This window comes from Pleurodeles waltl, chromosome 2_2 (assembly GCF_031143425.1).
Source record: "Pleurodeles waltl isolate 20211129_DDA chromosome 2_2, aPleWal1.hap1.20221129, whole genome shotgun sequence".
Lineage (NCBI taxonomy): Eukaryota > Metazoa > Chordata > Amphibia > Caudata > Salamandridae > Pleurodeles > Pleurodeles waltl.
This window is the reverse complement of record NC_090439.1, coordinates 1,017,069,876-1,017,089,099: the sequence shown is the minus strand read 5'-3', so window position 1 is coordinate 1,017,089,099 and position 19,224 is coordinate 1,017,069,876.

Genomic DNA, 19,224 nt, shown 5'->3' with positions numbered 1-19,224 from the left:
AGACAGAAGCCAGAGAACATTGCCAAGACCTCCAACAGGAAATAGGATTCTCCTGATTATCACCCTTCTGTCCAACTCTGTAACCCTGTTCACCTTGAACTGCCATTACTCCCCTTCCTATGCCCCATTGGACAATACACCTGTGATACCAAGAGACTGGACTTTAACTGGACATTCCTCCACCATCACCCTAGTCCATTGCACATCCCCCTCTACATATGAGCCCTTAAATAAACACCCTTGGAACAAATACAAATCTGGAGTCAGTCAAATGATTGAAATATGTATTAGTACAACATTCTGAAAACATTGCAAGTCATATGTACAGTTATATACACATTGGTATGACCTTTAGTGGGCAGCAGTAAACATACCAGGAGCTAGAGAGTGCCACAGAGATCTGAAAATAGAGATTCCAAAGGGTACAGTAAGTGGCCATAGACATAGGGAAATCAGGCTGCCATGTACAATGTCAAACAGAAAACTGGAATGTAAAGTGAAGTTAGTGTCTTACCTGTGTGTCACTGGAAGTACTGCTGTATTATATTACTTCTGTTGTCCACATCTTCTTCCTCTGCCTCCTCTTCCTCACTGTCCACAGGCTCCACCACTGCTAAAAGACACCTGGAGTCTCAAGGCCAGGTTGTGCAACATGCAACGATGATCTGGCACACCTTCTTGGGTGAGTAGTACAGGGATCCACCTATCAGATGGAGGCACCGGAACCTGGCCTTCAAGAGGCCAAAGGTTCTTTCAATTATCCTCCTTGTTCACCCATGTGCCTCATTGTAACGTTCCTCTTCCCTTGTCCTGGCATTCCTCACTAGGGTCAGTAGCCATGAGAGGCTGGGGTAACCAGAGTCACCTGCAAATATCGAGGGATACCTGTTAGACGCACACTAACCCTTAGGGACAACTCCATACCCATACACCAACTTATACTGGGTGTGGACCTTGGGTTCACCTATTAGCCCCACCGGTGCCTCTGGAGTTGGCCCATCACATATGGGATGCTGCTATTTCTCAAGATAAAGGCGTTGTGCACAGAGCCAGGATACTTGGCATTCACATGGTAGATGTACTGGCCCGCCAAACACATCATCTGCACATTCATAGAGTGATAGCTTTTTCTATTCCTGAACACTTGTTCATTTCTCCGGGGGGAGGGGGAAATGCCACATGTGTACCATCAATGGCACCAATGATGTTGGGGATATGTCCAGGGCATAAAAGTCAGCTTTCACTGTGGCCAAATCCTCCACCTGGGTGAATACGATGTAGCTGCTCATATGTTTCAGCAGGGCTGACAACACTCTGGTCAACACGTTGGAGAACATTGGCTGAGACATCCCTGATGCCATGGCACCTGTTGTTTGGAAGGAACCACTTGCCAGGAAATGGAGTACTGACAGGACCTGCACTAGAGGTGGGATACCTGTGGGTTGGCGGAGAGATGACATCAGGTCTAGCTCCAATTGGGCACACAGTTCTTGGATTGTGGCCCGATCAAGTCTGTATGTTAGGATAATGTGTCTGTCCTGCATTGTTGCAAGGTCCACCAGGGGTCTGCATACTGGAGGATGTTGCCATCTCATATTCATCCTCAGCAGGTGAAACCTATGGAGGAAAACGGTGAGCAGAGGGTCATATTCACACATCAATTGAAATAATGTTGCATCTTTTCCTTTACAGAACCTGTATGTGTATCCGAGAGGCAGTTGCTATGTCAATGTCTGCTATGTCGCAGTTAGGTGCCATGGCCTGTGCCCCTCTGAAAAGGCGGCTGCCTGACCTGTGAGGAGGGACAAGTGGAAATGAGGTAATTCCGCTGGCGTTGTGCGCCGTTGCGTTAGGCGGTCGATGACCGCCGCGCAACTACGCATTGGTTATCATTGGACCCAATGGGTTCCAGGAGCCAATGGCGATGCACGCCGGCAGTGACTGTGTGCACCGACGCGGACGTGACCGCCATTTTCTATCTATTCACTCACTTGCTACCTGACCTTCAACAGGAGAGGACCTACACTGCAAGTGCTGCTGTGACCTGTGTCTGGAAGCAACAATGGCTCATGTGTCTGGGGAAAGGGCCCCTGCCTTCACTGTGGAGGAGTTGGAGAAACTGGTGGATGGGGTCCTACTCCAGTACACATTACTCTACGGTCCTCCAGACAAACAGGTGAGTACACTGTGAGCATGATGCGTAGGCAATGAATGTATGGATTGCTGTGTGTGTAAGCCACATGTAGGGGGGGCTGAGGCGTCCTGGCCAGAGTGCTGCATGTATAGTGTTCAATGTATGTGCATTAGGGGATGGGAGGAATCTGGTGGGCCATGAGTGTGACGGTCTGGACACTTAACTAATTCCCTTTTCTGCTGTCTTTTCTATGCAGGTCAGCGCCCATCAGAAAAAGGGTATTTAGCATGCCATCACCAAGGAGGTGGGGACCCTGGGGGTCTTTGACAGGCGGAGCACCCACTGCCGCAAAAGGTGGGAGGACCTGCGCCGCTGGGCAAAGAAGACGGCGGAGGCCCAGCTGGGGCTGGCCTCCCAATGAGGAAGGGGTGCCCGTCGTACCCTGACCCCCATGATGTTCCACATCCTGGCGGTGGACTATCCAGAGTTGGATGGGCGCTTGAAGGCATCGCAGCAGCCACAAGGGGGTGAGTACAGATTCAGAATCATGACTGCGCACGTTAAGGTTCACATCCATGCACACGTCCCCTGTGTCCTCTCCCAGTGTGTCTGTGACCCCTCCACCCAAAGTACACAAACGCAAGCACCCACCCACCCAACAGCCATCCACCTCACAACAGCATCCAGCCCATGCACCTGCTCCCAAACTCAGCTGACAGACACCTCTTACAACCACTCCCTCTTCTTGCACTCCCAAACCCTCTCCCTATTCCCACCCCAGTGTCCCTAAGAAGCTTTTCCTGGCATTGACCTGTTCCCTCCCCCTCCCCCTGGACTTCCCCTCAGGTCAGGGTGTCCAAAACCCAGCCCAGCACCTCAGCCACCAAGTCAACATCCGCTGTGGTTCCTGCAGCTATCAGAGGCTCTAAGAGGGCACCCGTCAGCCCAGACAGTGTGCCACCAACCCCTGCCAAGGCCAAAGACATTCCGCCACCTGGCAAGGTGAAGAGGGGGACAGTATCCAGCAAGGGGAAGGAGCCACATCCACCCAGCAAGGCCACCTCAAAGACTCCAGCTGCCAGACCCAAGGTCACACCACCATCTGCCAAGGTGAGGAAGGGGCAGAAAACACCAGCCAAGGCACTTCAGCCGTCCAAAGGCCTGGTGGCTACCAGCACAACTGCCAGTACCGCCACCTGCACCGCGGCCAGCACCGCCAGCAGCCTGCCGCTAGCACCACCACAAGCACCGCCACCTAAACCGCCGCAAGCACCACTACTGTCAGCAGCAGCAGCCCCAGTGGGCAGCTGTCCGAGGCTGCAGGAGAAGGGCTGGAGCCTCCCTCCACCACTGGCAGCACCGGCACCCGCACCACAGCCAGCACCGCCACCTGCACCGCCGCTAGCACTGCTGCAGGCACCGCCGCAAGCACCGCTACTTGCACCGCTCACAGTAGCACCACTACCAGTAGCAGCAGCCCCAGTGGGCAGCCGTCCGTGGCTGCAGTAGAAGGGCTGGAGCCTCCCCCCACCACTGGCAGCACCCCCACCGGCACTACCACCAATTAGCAGCCGTAGCAACCGCTGGATGGAGTCTAGCCCTGCCTCCATGGACTATCATGCAACCTGGTCCCTTCAAATCTCATGCCTCAGACAACCAGGTGAGGTACTGTGAACTGCCACACCCCAAGTGTTGCATCACTGGGCACAAACCCCCCTCCAGAACCAGTGGAGAAAGGCATCCACTCACCCTATCCTTGGCAGGATGAAGCAGGCTGGGCACAAAGCCCCCTCCAGAACCAGGGGAACAAGCCATCCACTCACCCTATCCTTGGCAGGATGAAGCACACTGGGCACAAAGCCCCCTCCAGAACCAGTGGAGAAAAGCATCCACTCACCCTATCCTTGGCAGAGTGAAGCACACTGGGCACAAACCCCCCTCCAGAACCAGTGGAGAAAGGCATCCACTCACCCTATCCTTGGCAGGATGAAGCAGGCTGGGCACAAAGCCCCCTCCAGAACCAGGGGAACAAGCCATCCACTCACCCTATCCTTGGCAGGATGAAGCACAATGGGCACAAAGCCCCCTCCAGAACCAGTGGAGAAAAGCATCCACTCACCCTATCCTTGGCAGAGTGAAGCACACTGGGCACAAAGCCCCCTCAAGAACCAGTGTAAGAAGCCGTCCACTCATCCTATCCTTGGCAGGATGAAGCACACTGGGCACAAAGCCCCCTCCAGAACCAGTGGAGAAGCCTTCTACTTGAGAGACTGTGGCCTTGCACTCCCCAGGACCAAGCAGTGGGCAAACCACCCACTTGAGAGACTGTGGCCTTGCACTCCCCAGGACATCGCTGTGGGCATGGAGCCCCCTCTAGGAGCAGTGGCATTATTCCTTCTTCCGGCTGAGGTGCCCCCCCTTCCCCATCCCTCTAATGTGCCTGTGTGTTTTCTACCTGATGCCCCTGCAGTGTTCTCTCCGTATTGAGGCAGGAGTCAAGTGTGGGCTTGGCCTATGAGTTTTGGCCCAGTGGTCCACGGACATTTTGAGTGGACAATGTACTGCCTTATGTACATCTTGTATATTTTTGTAAATACTGTTTTTAAAATTATTACGTATGTCTGATTATTTCTAAAATATCACTGATTTAACTCTATTCCTTTTGTCCTTGTGTTCTTCCAGGGGGTTACGGGGTGTAAATGTAATGTTGATGCATGTGTTTGTGTGTATGGTGTTGTGGGTGAGGGTGGGGGTGGGGGTGTTGCATGTGTGTGTCACTCTCTTTTTCCTCCCCCCTCCCCTGTGTACTAGGTGCAGTACTCACCGTGGTCGTCACCGCCGCCGTTCGTACTCCTGGTAGATGAGGAGGTAGACCAGCATGGGGAGGACCTGCAGCTCAGGCTCCATGGAGTCCTGGTTCTTCGTTGAGTGTCGAGAGGTGAGTGGTTCCCCTTCTGGGTACTTTTTCCGCTGTGCTTTTGATGGCGTTGGTACCGCCCCGGAAAAGCTGGCGGATGGGTGGGTTGCGATGGGGTGGGCGGTACATTGACTTCCGCCTGTCTGTTGGTGGTTACCCCCGCAGTGTTTGTTGCTACCGCCGTGGCGGTCGGAGTGTTAAAGTGGCAGTATGTGCTGGCGGTTTCTGCTGTGGTCGTGATCCCATGATTTTTTACCGCTGACCTGTTGGCGGTATTACTGCCGCTTTAACATCAACTGCCAGGGTTGTAATGAGGGCCTATATGTCCTAACTTAACCATACACTGCACCCTGCCCTTGGAGCTACCTAGGGCCTACCTTAGGGGTGCCTTACATGTAAGAAAAGGGAAGGTTTAGGCCTGGCAAGTGGGTACACTTGCCAAGTCGAATTTACAGTTAAAACTGCACACACAGACACTGTAGTGGCAGGTCTGAGACATGATTACAGAGCTACTTAGGTGGGGGCACAACCAGTGCTGCAGGCCCACTAGTAGCATTTTATTTACAGGCCCTGGGCACCTCTATTGCACTGTACTAGGGACTTACTAGTAAATCAAATATGCCAATCATGGATGAACCAAATACATATACATTTTGTATAGGAGCACTTGTACTTTAGCACTGGTTAGCAGTGGTAAAGTGCCCAGAGTAGCAAAAACAGCAAAAACAGAGTCCAGTTCACATCAACAACCTGGGAAGCAGAGGCAAAAAGTTAAGGGTGACCACACCAAGGAATGGAAAGTCTAACAGTAACTAAGACCAAGCATACGAAATTTCTAGGAGAATCACAACACAGAGAAAAAGAGACATTCTAGTGACAATAATCATCATTTATTTACCTCAATGCTGCTGCAGGACTTGGTTCTGAGCTTAGGGTCCCAGAGCAGACCCAACTAACACAAACAATCCAAGAACAGCTCTCATGTTGTGTATAATAATAAACAGCATAAAAGAAGCTTCATTATTGATTGAAGCAAGCTAACCCAGCACTCCTTTTGAAACTGGGGTACTGTGTCTGAGCTCACCCCGGCTGTCTAACAGAGCTCGGGTTGGAGAGTCTGAACTGTGTATGTTGGGTTAGCCATCATAATCCACACATGCACACTTTAAACTTTTAGGCTGAGTCATCCCTGCTGCCAATCAGCAGGAATGGCCCAACCCTGTCCTCACACTAGGGATGGACTGGTCCACTTCAGCAATTTGTAATAAAAGGGTAATGACCATTTTATCTCACTTTTATTTACAATCGCTTCACTCGCAGTGGGGGAGTGACACTCCTCTACACTAAAAGCAGTGCCACCACTCTCGCCGAGGCTCCACCCCGAGATTGGAATTCATCAATGTTGAGTTCCATCTCGCAATGCCAGCCAATTTTTCTCTGAAGGCTTTTAGCTCTAGAGATACATTTTCTACTAGGATGAACCTGGTCCCCGAGCCTGACCCACTCTCCATTGTGGTTAGTTTTATTTGGGGCTTAGGTACTGATCTAGTGCAACCAGTTACTTGCTGTTGGTGCTTTGCACTTTTTGGCACTACATGTATTTAAAATTTTCAAAATCTTACATCCGGTTCTCCTAATTTGGTTTTTATCTTCTTGATGTCCTTTCATTCAGTAAAGTTATTCTCTATTTTTACGTGTGAGTGGGATTTTTGTGTGTTGTGTTTTTGACCATTTAACTGTTTTGTTACTTCTAAATGCTTTACACATTTTGATAAGTTAAGCATGTCTGGTCTATGCCATAGTTACCAGGGGTTGCACTCAGGATTAACTTACTAAAGTCTTTAATAGACCTAACAAGAAAAGAGATGGGACTACTTGTGGTGGACTTCCACCCACCCCACTAAAAAATGCACTTTCTGCAAGGCACAATAGAAAGTCTAGGGCATGAAAGCTCTTTGTTTATCTGTTACTGGAACGCACTCACAAGATGTACCCTGCTCAGAAACATTTCTTCACAGAAGCCTGGTTCAGGAAGATTATAACAATGAACACAGCCACAGCTCTCCAAAAATCAATGTACATAGCAAACAGTACATGTATGTAGACATAGGTAGCAACCAAAAATCAAGGGTATGGCAGGAAAATAAATGGAAGTGCATATGTGCTCCATATCGGTTACCCACTGCTATAATAGTCACAAAACTTATATACTAAAATGGGAGAGCATATAGTATTTATAATAATACAAATAGGCAATTACTACTTTTAGATTGTAGGTGTATTATTTAGTTACTTTCTCAAAAACAATTCCAATCAAACATTGTTAATTCATCTTTCATCCAGTGGTATTTTTCTTTATGTGAATCATAATCGAATATTCTTAACATCAATCATATAAATGAATTCTTCATTGGACAGCTGACATGTTATCCTGCTTTTCAAGACTTCACTTTCCATTGAGTATACAAATGCTACAAATGTCAGTCTTTGGATTAGTCCATGAAAGGATGATCATTGTTTCTTTTGCTGTTTAGATAATGTGTGACGCATAGTAAAGTTTCAGGATAGAAAAAGCAAAGAGTCCTGCAACATATAAATGAGACCGTTTTAAAATATTTAAACCACTGTCAATTATCCATCAATTATAACAGTGTTTCTGTGTCTCCACTTCCAACAGGCATGCCACGCTGAACTTTCAATCACAAAGATAAGCCTGTGAGAAATTAGGTTGGTGGTTGAGGGGGCTTTGAGCACTTCTCAAGCACTGCCACAATCCTTGTCAAGGTAAACCACAAAATGTCACTTAATTAACCTGTGATCAATGCTCTGGTAGCTTGGCACAAAAACAGTCACACTTAACTTAGATGCAATGCCAAAGTATGTATGCAGCACTTAAACAGTAATAAAGTGAAAACATAACACAAGAAAAATCCCAAAGCAATTTAGAAAAATAGAGTTATTTTTCACACATTATTTGATGCCAAAATGACAAAGTCCAGTTTGTAGAAAAGGATATATGCACTTTCAAAGATTTAAGGCAAGTATAATGCCTAATAGCACATAGCATCACTCCGGATTATCTGGTCATGTGAGACTGGGTGATATTCACAAGCTGAGGCTCGAGCATGTCCAAGATTCAGGGATCAGGTTAATACAGCTGAAAAATATACTTTCTCAAAGTCCGGCACACAGAGGGGGTCATTCTGACCCCGGCGGTAAAAACCGCCGGGGCCGGGGTCGGCGGTAGCACCGCCAACAGGCTGGCGGTGCTCCGCCGGGCATTCTGACCGCGGCGGTACAGCCGCGGCCAGAAGCGGAAAGCCGGCGGTGTACCGCCGACTTTCCGCTGCCCGTGGGAATCCGCCATGGCGGCGCAGCTTGCTGCCCCGCCATGGGGATTCCGACCCCCTCACCACCATCCTGTTCCTGCCGGTTCCGCCCGCCAGGAACAGGATGGCGGTGAGGGGTGTCGTGGGGCCCCTGGGGGCCCCTGCAGTGCCCATGCCATTATTGAAGTTGAAGAAACTTATAGTTGTCCCCGACATCTGCTTCTGGATTTTCATTCTTCCTTCTTTGGTCTGGTCCCAGGATGATTGGAGTCACAAAAAGCCAGTGGGAAGTTCTTTCTGTGTGTGCTGAGGCAGCTCCTTTAAAGTGAAATTGTGGTAGGTGGCAACTCCGGTCCTCTGATCAGGTCCGGATGGCCCATCCTGCCAAAGCCCTGTCTCTCTTTGATGATACTGTCTGAGAGGGACATACAAAGGCCAACTGCCAACTACACTCATGTGACCCAGGAATAAGGCTGCTGGCACCAAATGGTTAGGGCAAGAAATATCCAACTTCTGAAGGCAGAACTATGACTTAAATCCAACTTTACCATTATAGAGGGTTTTAACCCCTTCGCTTCCAGGCTTTTTCCCCCCTCCTGTGCCGAGCCTTTTTTTGGCTATTTGGGGCAGTTCGCGCTTAGGCCCTCAAAACTTTTTGTTCGCATTCACATAAGCTACTCACGCCAAATTTGCGTCCTTTTTTTTCAACATCCTAGGGATTCGAGATGTACCCAGACTTTGTGGGTTCCCCTGGAGGAGACCAAGACATTTAATTATTTTTTAAATGGGAAAAAAGGGCAGCAGAAGGCAGCTCGTGGTTTTTTCCCTGTGAACGGCATCAACAAAGGGTTTGTTGTGGCAAGATCACCATCTTCCCAGCTTTCAGGAACAGGCAGACTTGAATTGGAAAACCCAATTTTTCAATACAATTTTGACGTTTTACTTGGACATACCACATTTTTACTATTTTTTGTGCTTTCAGCCTCCTTCCAGTTAGTGACCAAAATGGGTGAGAAACCAATGCTGGGTCCCAGACAGCTAAACATTTCTGAAAAGTAGACAAAATTCTGAGTTCAGCAAGGGGTCATTTGTGTACATCTTACAAGTGTTTCCTACAGAAAATAACAGCTGAAATAAAAAAATATTGAAATTGAGGTGAAAAAAACAGCCATTTTTCTCCATGTTTTTCTCTGTAACTTTTTCCTGCGATGTCAGATATTTGAAAGCAATACACCGTTACGTCAGCTGGACGCTTCTGGTTGCGGGTATATATAGGGCTTGTAGGTTCATCAAGAACTCTAGGTACCCAGAGCCAATAAATGAGCTGCACCTTGCAATGGGTTTTTATTCTATACCGGGTATACAGCAATTCATTTGCTGAAATATCAAAAGTGAAAAATAGGTATCAAGAAAACCTTTGTATTTCCAAAATGGCCACAAGATAAGGTGTTGAGAAGCAGTGGTTATTTGCACATCTCTGAATTCCGGGGTGCCCATACTAGCATGTGAATTAAATCAGGGCATCAGGGCATTTCTCAAATAAACGTCTTTTTTACACACTGCCTTACATTTGGAAGGAAAAAATGTAGAGAATGACAAGGGGCAATAACACTTGTTTTGCTATTCTGTGTCCCCCCAAGTCTCCCAATAAAAATGGTACCTCACTTGTGTGGGTAGGCCTAACGCCCACGAAAGGAAATGGCTCAAAACACAACGTGGACACATCAAATTTTTTCACAGAAAACAGAGGTGTTTTTTGCAAAGTGCCTACCTGTGGATTTTGGCCTCTAGCTCAGCCGGCACCTGGGGAAACCTAGCAAACCAGCGCATTTTTTAAAACTAGACACCTAGCGGAATCCAAAATGGGGTGACTTGTGGAGCTCTGATCAGGTTCTGTTACCCAGAATCATTTGCAAAGCTCAAACTTTGACCCAAAAAAAACACCTTTTCCTCTCATTTCGGTGACAGAAAGTTCTGGAATCTGAGAGGAGCCACAAATGTCCTTCCACCCAGCGTTCCCCCAAGTCTCCCGATAAAAATGGTACCTCACTGGTGTGGGTAGGCCTAGTGCCCACGAAAGGAAATGGCCCAAAACACAACATGGACAAATCACATTTTTTCACAGAAAACAGAGGTGTTTTTTGCAAAGTGCCTACCTGTGGATTTTGGCCTCTAGCTCAGCCGGCACCTGGGGAAACCTAGCAAACCAGTGCATTTTTTAAATCTAGACACCTAGGGGAATCCAAGATGGGGTGACTTGTGGGGCTCTGACCAGGTTCTGTTACCCAGAATCCTTTGCAAACCTCAACATTTGACCAAAAAAACACTTTTTCCTCTCATTTTGGTGACAGAAAGTTCTGGAATCTGAGAGGAGCCACAAATTCCTTCCACCCAGCGTTCCCCCAAGTCTCCCGATAAAAATGGTACCTCACTGGTGTGGGTAGGCCTAGTGCCCATGAAAGGAAATGGCCCAAAACACAACGTGGACACATCACATTTTTTCACAGGAAACAGGTGTTTTTTACAAAGTGCCTACCTGTGGATTTTGGCCTCTAGCTCAGCCAGCACCTGAAGAAACCTAGCAAACCAGCGTATTTTTGAAAACTAGACACCTAGGGGAATCCAAGATGGGGTGACTTGTGGGGCTCTGATCAGGTTCTGTTACCCAGAATCCTTTGCAAACCTCACAATTTGACCAAAAAAAAACACCTTTTCCTCTCATTTTGGTGACATAAAGTTCTGGAATCTGAGAGGAGCCACAAATTTCCTTCCACCTAGCGTTTCCCCAAGTCTCCCGATAAAAATGGTACCTCACTTGTGTAGGTAGGCCTAGCGCCCACGAAAGGAAATGGCCCAAAACACAACGTGGACACATAACATTTTTTCACAGAAAACAGAGATGTTTTTTGCAAAGTGGCTACCTGTGGATTTTGGCCTCTAGCTCAGCCGGCCCCAGGGGGGGCAGAAATGGCCCAAAATAAATGTGCCCCCCAACCCTCCCGGGGAGTGACCGTTGCCTACGGGATCGCTCCCCCTGCGTGACATTGGCGCAAAAAAAAAGATCCTGCTGCCTAGTTTTTTCTGCCCAAAATCGGCCAATTTGCCCCCAAGGGGGGCAGAAATGGTCTAAATACAATTTGCCCCCCAGGGGAGCGACCCTTGCCTAATGGGTCGCTCCCCACCTCTAAAAAAACCTACAAACAAAAAAAAACACAAAAAGAAAATTAGCCCTGGTGCCTAGAGGTTTCTGCCCCCCGGGGGCAGATCGGCCTAATAACAATTGTCCGATCTGCCCCCAGGGGGTGCATAAATCGCCTAAAATAAATTTCCCACCCAACCCCCCCCCCCCGGGAGCGACCCTTGCCTACGGGGTCGCTCCCCTTGAGTGACATTGGCGCAAAAAAAAATCCCTGGTGCTTAGTTGTTTCTGCCCCCCTTGGGGGCAGATTGACCTAAAATCCGCCGATCTGCCCACAATTTTTTTTTTGCTCTGGCGCCTAGAGGTTTCTGCCCCCCCTAGGGGCAGGTCGGCCTAATAACAATTGGCCGATCTGCCCCCGGGGGGGGGCAGAAATAGGCTAACATAAATTTGCCCCTCCACCCCCCGGGGAGCGACCCTTGCCTACGGGGTCGCTCCCCTTGCGTGACGTTGGCGCCCAAAAAAAGATCCCTGGTGCCTAGTGGTTTCTGCCTCCCTTGGGGGCAGATTGACCCAAAATCTGCCAATCTGCCCCCAAGGGGGGAAGAAATGGTCTAAATACAATTTGCCCCTCAGGGGAGCGACCCTTGCCTAATGGGTCGCTCCCCATCTCTTAAAAAAACAAAAAACAAAAAAACAATTTTTTTTTTTTTTGCCCTGGCACCTAGAGGTTTCTGCCCCCCCTGGGGGCAGATAAGCCTTATAACAATAGGCCGATGTGCCCCCAGGAGGGCAGAAATGACCTAAAATAAATTTGCCCTCTCACCCCCACGGGAACGACCCTTGCCTACGGGGTCACTCCCCTTGCGTGATGTTGGCGCAAAAAAAGATCCCTGGTGCCTAGTGGTTTCTGCCCCTCTTGGGGGAAGATTGACCTAAAATCCACCGATCTGCCCCCAAGGGGGGTAGAAATGGTCTAAATACAATTTGCCCCCCCGGGAGCGACCCTTGCCTACGGGGTCGCTCCCCTTGAGTGACATTGGCGCAAAAAAAAATCCCTGGTGCTTAGTTGTTTCTGCCCCCCTTGGGGGCAGATTGACCTAAAATCCGCAGATCTGCCCACAATTTTTTTTTGCCCTGGCGCCTAGAGGTTTCTGCCCCCCCTAGGGGCAGGTCGGCCTAATAACAATTGGCCGATCTGCCCCCGGGGGGGGGCAGAAATAGGCTAACATAAATTTGCCCCTCCACCCCCCGGGGAGCGACCCTTGCCTACGGGGTCGCTCCCCTTGCGTGACGTTGGCGCCCAAAAAAAGATCCCTGGTGCCTAGTGGTTTCTGCCTCCCTTGGGGGCAGATTGACCCAAAATCTGCCAATCTGCCCCCAAGGGGGGAAGAAATGGTCTAAATACAATTTGCCCCTCAGGGGAGCGACCCTTGCCTAATGGGTCGCTCCCCATCTCTTAAAAAAACAAAAAACAAAAAAACAATTTTTTTTTTTTTTGCCCTGGCACCTAGAGGTTTCTGCCCCCCCCTGGGGGCAGATAAGCCTTATAACAATAGGCCGATGTGCCCCCAGGAGGGCAGAAATGACCTAAAATAAATTTGCCCTCTCACCCCCACGGGAACGACACTTGCCTACGGGGTCACTCCCCTTGCGTGATGTTGGCGCAAAAAAAGATCCCTGGTGCCTAGTGGTTTCTGCCCCTCTTGGGGGAAGATTGACCTAAAATCCACCGATCTGCCCCCAAGGGGGGTAGAAATGGTCTAAATACAATTTGCCCCCCAGGGGAGCAACCCTTGCCTAACGGGTCGCTCCCCATCTCTAAAAAAACAAACAGACAAAAAGAAAACACACAACAAAATTTGCCCTGGCGCCTTGAGGTTGAAATGGCCTAAAATAAATTTGACCCCCCACCCCGAAAGCTCCCCGGGGAGTGACCCTTGCCTATGGGGTCGCTCCCCTTGCGTGATGTTGGCGCAAAAAAAAAATCCCCGGTGCTTAGTTGTTTCGGCCCCCCTTGGGGGCAGATTGACCTAAAATCCGCCGATCTGCCCACAATTTTTTTTTTGCCCTGGCGCCTAGAGGTTTCTGCCCCCCCTGGGGGCAGGTCGGCCTAATAACAATTGGCCGATCTGCCCCCAGGGGGTCAGAAATGAGCTAACATAAATTTGCCCCCCACCCCCCGGGGAGCGACCCTTGCCTACGGGGTCGCTCCCCTTGCGTGACGTTGGCGCAAAAAAAAAGATCCCTGGTGCCTAGTGGCTTCTGCCTCCCTTGGGGGCAGATTGACCCAAAATCCGCCAATCTGCCCCCAAGGGGGGAAGAAATGGTCTAAATACAATTTGCCCCCAGGGGAGCAACCCTTGCCTAATGGGTCGCTCCCCATCTCTAAAAAAACAAAAAACAAAAAAAATATTTTTTTTGCCCTGGCACCTAGAGGTTTCTGCCCCCCCTGGGGGCAGATAAGCCTTATAACAATAGGCCGATGTGCCCCCAGGAGGGCAGAAATGGCCTAAAATAAATTTGCCCTCCCACCCCCACAGGAACGACCCTTGCCTACGGGGTCACTCCCCTTGCGTGATGTTGGCGCAAAAAAAAGATCCCGGGTGCCTAGTGGTTTCTGCCCCTCTTGGGGGAAGATTGACCTAAAATCCACCGATCTGCCCCCAAGGGGGGTAGAAATGGTCTAAATACAATTTGCCCCCCAGGGGAGCAACCCTTGCCTAACGGGTCGCTCCCCATCTCTAAAAAAAAAAACAGACAAAAAGAAAACACACAACAAAATTTGCCCTGGCGCCTTGAGGTTGAAATGGCCTAAAATAAATTTGACCCCCCACCCCGAAAGCTCCCCGGGGAGTGACCCTTGCCTATGGGGTCGTTCCCCTTGCGTGACGTTGGCGCAAAAAAATCCCCGGTGCTTAGTTGTTTCGGCCCCCCTTGGGGGCAGATTGACCTAAAATCCGCCGATCTGCCCACAATGTTTTTTTTGCCCTGGCGCCTAGAGGTTTCTGCCCCCCCTGGGGGCAGGTCGGCCTAATAACAATAGGCCGATCTGCCCCCGGGGAAGGGGGCAGAAATGCCATAAAATAAATTTGACCCCCACCCCGAAAGCTCCCCGGGGAGCGACCCTTGCCTACGGGGTCGCTCCCCTTGCGTGACGTTGGCGCAAAAAAAAAGATCCCCGGTGCCTAGTGGTTTCTGCCTCCCTTGGGGGCAGATTGACCCAAAATCCACCAATCTGCCCCCAAGGGGGGAAGAAATGGTCTAAATACAATTTGCCCCCCAGGGGAGCAACCCTTGCCTAATGGGTCGCTCCCCATCTCTAAAAAAACAAAACAAAAAAAAAAAAAAAAAAAAAATGTTGCCCCGGCGTCTAGAGGTTTGGGGGCAGATCGTCCTAATAACAATTGGCCGATCTGCCCCCGGGGAAGGGGGCAGAAATGCCATAAAATAAATTTGCTCCCCACCTCCCCGGGAAGCGACCCTTGCCTACGGGGTCGCTCCCCTTGCATGACGTTGGCGCAAAAAAAAAGATCCCCGGTGCCTAGTGGTTTCTGCCCCCCTTGGGGGCAGATTGACCCAAAATCCGCCGATCTGCCCCCAAGGGGGGCAGAAATTGTCTAAATACAATTTGCCCCCCAGGGGAGCGACCCTTGCCTAATGGGTCGCTCCCCATCTCTAAAAAAACAAACAAACAAAAAAAAATCAAATTATTTTTTTGCCCTGGCACCTAGAGGTTTCTGCCTCCGCTGGGGGCAGATAAGCCTTATAACAATAGGCCGATCTGCCCCCAGGAGGGCAGAAATGGCCTAAAATAAATTTGTCCTCCCACCCCCACGGGAACGACCCTTGCCTACGGGGTCGCTCCCCTTGCGTGACGTTGGCGCAAAAAAAAGATCCCTGGTGCCTAGTGGTTTCTGCCCCCCTTGGGGGAAGATTGACCTAAAATCCACCGATCTGCCCTCAAGGGGGGTAGAAATGGTCTAAATACAATTTGCCCCCCAGGGGAGCAACCCTTGCCTAACGGGTCGCTCCCCATCTCTAAAAAAACAAACAAACAAAAAGAAAATACACAACAAAATTTGCCCTGGCGCCTAGAGGTTTCTGCCCCCACGGGGGGCAGAAATAGCCTAAAATAAATTTGACCCCCCACCCCGAAAGCTCCCCGGGGAGTGACCCTTGCCTATGGGGTCGCTCCCCTTGCGTGACGTTGGCGCAAAAAAAAAATCCCTGGTGCCTAGTGGTTTCTGCCCCCCTTGGGGGCAGATTGACCTAAAATCGGCCAATCTGCCCCCAAAGGGGGCAGAAATGGCCTAACTACAATTTGCCCCTCCAGGGGAGCGACCCTTTCCTAAGGGGTCGCTCCCTATCTGTAAAACAACAACAACAACAAAAATCCCCTGTGCCTAGTGGTTTCTGCCCCCCTTGGGGGCAGATCGACCTAATTAAAATAGGATGATCTGCCCCCCCAGGGTGGCAGAAATGGCCTAAAATAAATTTGCCCCCCAGGGGAACGACCCTTGCCTAAGGGGTTGCTCCCCTTGCGTGAAATTCACGAAAAAAAAAAAAACTGGTGTCTAGTGGTTTCTGTCCCCCTTGGGGGCAGATTGGCCACATAAAAATTGGCCAATCTGCCCCCAGGTGGGGCAGAAATGGCCTAAATATAATTTCCCCCCTAGGGGAGCGACCCTTGCCTAAGGGGTGGCTCCCCACCTCAAAAAAAAATAATAATAATTAATGAGCACTGTGCCTCAGGACGTAACCATTACGTCCTGGGCACAGAAGGGGTTAAATTACAATTCATTGGAAATCAAACTTTACTTTCCTACCTGTTTCCAATCAAAGGTTAGCATTTATTAAATGTAATAAGATAACAGAAAGTTATATTATGGGAGAGGTAGGCCTTGTAGTATTGAAAAATGGATTTAAGAGTTTTTTCAAAACCAGAATAGGTAAAACGTAAATGTACCTCTCACTTCTTAAATACACTGCACTTTGCCCTATGGGCTATTTAGGGCCTACCCTAGGGGTTACTTCTATGCAATAAAAGGAAGATTTAGCCCTGGCAAAATGTTTTGCCTGGCAAAAGTCTAATATTTTGAACTGTCAGGTTGAAATGGCAGTTTAAAACTGTACACAGAATGCAAGGCAGACTTAAGACATGTTTCAAAGGGTTACTTAAGTAGGTAGCACAATAAGCGCTGCAAGCCCCACTAGTAGCATTCAATTTACAGATTCTGGGTACTTTCATGGGCTGGATGCAAGGAGGACTGGACTTGATAGTTTGAGATATGAACCTTGGACAATTTCCTTTGGAAGGCACCTTACCAACCAGTGAAGGGAGCATAAAGCTGGAATATGCCCCCTAAGGACACCACCTGGAGGAGAAAGTAAAAAGCAGAAAAACCTTCTGAATTCACCAATACATGAACAGGAAGAAGGAAATGAAGGAGGGAAACCAAACCCAGAATTGGGGATCCAGGAACATTGTGACTCACTGGATAGAACTTCTGAAAGCCTTGTAAAGTGAATAATCACCTGGAAGAAGTATGGTGAAAAGAACAAGTAAAAATTACTTATCATAGGATGGGCACTTCCCAAAGAGAAGCATTGGGTGTGGCCATGATGGATTGAGCAGTACATAGGGAAGCCCTGCCCGATCATGGCGACTTCAACCAACGTAGAACTTCTTATGGGAAGCATGGAATGTAGACCCCAGTCCCTCAAACTGCCACCACATAGGAAGACCCCCACAGAGTCAGAATCCCCAGGTAGGTGCCGTGGCATCTGCCTTAAATGCCACAATTCTGCAGTGGGGTGCGCTTGGTGGTTCCATCCAGCTAAGAAACCAAAATGTGCCTTATGAGTTTGCTTGACAGGTGCATGTAGTACCAATTTACTAGGGACATATGAGTACATTTAGTATCCCAATTGGGTGTAAGCAAATTGTACCATATTTAGAGGAGAGAGTACATGCTCTTTAGCATTGGGTAGCAGTGGTAAAGTGCACAGAGCACTAAGGCCAACAAAACTGATTTCCACATAAGAGGTGAGGGAAGACAAATAGTCTAGGGGAAAACCATGCCAAGGATGTCAGGTCTAACAGTAGAACATTATATATCATATATAGTCACCAATAAACTAGGGCCCATAGTTTTTCATTCATGCATGTGTAGGAGTAGTTTCACCTATAGTCCTTATGGATTCATCTAAAAGTAGCACATGTCAATGATCTCTCACTTACAAGGGCAAAGATGTGAAGCAGTGATGGGGGACATAGGTTGTGGAAAGCAGTTCCATTTGTGCCCACTTAGTCTCAGTGGGGCTTCTTCTACTTAACCAACATACAGGTGGAGATGATATCCTTCGCACTGATAAATTCTGGAAATCCTGTCACCAATGACTTAATATGGCCGAACACATAGCTTCCCAGTTCTTAGGTCCCACATATGTTCAAGACCTTACAGTGAGCCCTTAAATAATGAGTTAATGCTCTTTCAGGGATAATGTCAGTCTCCTGCACCCATGCTGAGCATGGAAGGACAGAAACCCTGCAGTACTGCTCCATAGGTAGCTCCCATGAGTGTCACTCTGTGTTCTGTGTGAACCACTCACCTGAATTCAAGGCGTTCCGATAGGGCGATGACAATTCCCCAATCCTGGTGAGGAGCAACGTGACTGCGATGAATAGTACATTGCCCTCTTGCTAGTCCTCAAGTGAAAGGGGGTTTGGGAAGAGAAATTACAAAATATCAGCTCTGCTTCGTGGATTGCAGAATGGGACGGCTTTACCCTAGACTGCGTGTCATGTTGGGCGTCAGGACTTCTGTTTTCACAAAATATTGGGTTCTTGGTTTTGAAGATTCTGGGCTGTAAAAGAATTACTTCATTAATACATTAAACTTGCACAAACTTTTGCGAAGTTATACGTTGCATAATGTCAGTTATTGTTGCCACATAGGCCCACATTATGAGTTTGGGGGGGCGGATGAGGCCGCCCACCAAACTTGTTCCGCCACCTGACCGACAGTGCGGCCTGAGCACCGTCTGACCTATTACGAGTTCATGGCAGAGCCGGCGGGCAAAAACAGCATTTCCCCAGCTGGCCCTTCGGTGAACAGGGTCTTAACATTGACGCCGGCTCATAATCGGCGGAAATGTGGTGGCGCGTGGGTGCAGCAGCACCTGTCACGCTTTCCACTGCCCGTAATTCAGGCAGTGGAAAGGGCGATGGAGCTGTCCATGGGGCCCCTGCACTACCGGCACCCCCTTTCCACCAACCTTTTCATGGTAGGGCTACCGCCATGCAAAGGCTGGCGGAAAGGGGACTCATAATCCCCAGGGCAGCATGGCAGATTGAGACTGCCGAGACTGCCAGGTTATTGGCTGGTGGCAACCTGGCGGTGTCGGTGGTCTGACCGTGAAGACTCCACCACAGTCGTAATGTGGAGGCCAGACTGCTGCTTTGGCAGCGGTCCGACCTCCACCGCGGCCCTGGCGGTCTTACGACCGCCAGGGTCGTAATGAGCCCCATACTGTGTTCTTTACATTTGTTTCCTTGAAGGCTGAACATATCTCTTCCTCTTTTTTTAATACTTTCACAGAGTCTCTGGGGTAATGTCCAAACTCAAAATCAGTCAACTCGACTAAAGGGCTTATTTGCTTTGTAGTGTAATATGTTGACAATTATAGTTTTGATAGACTT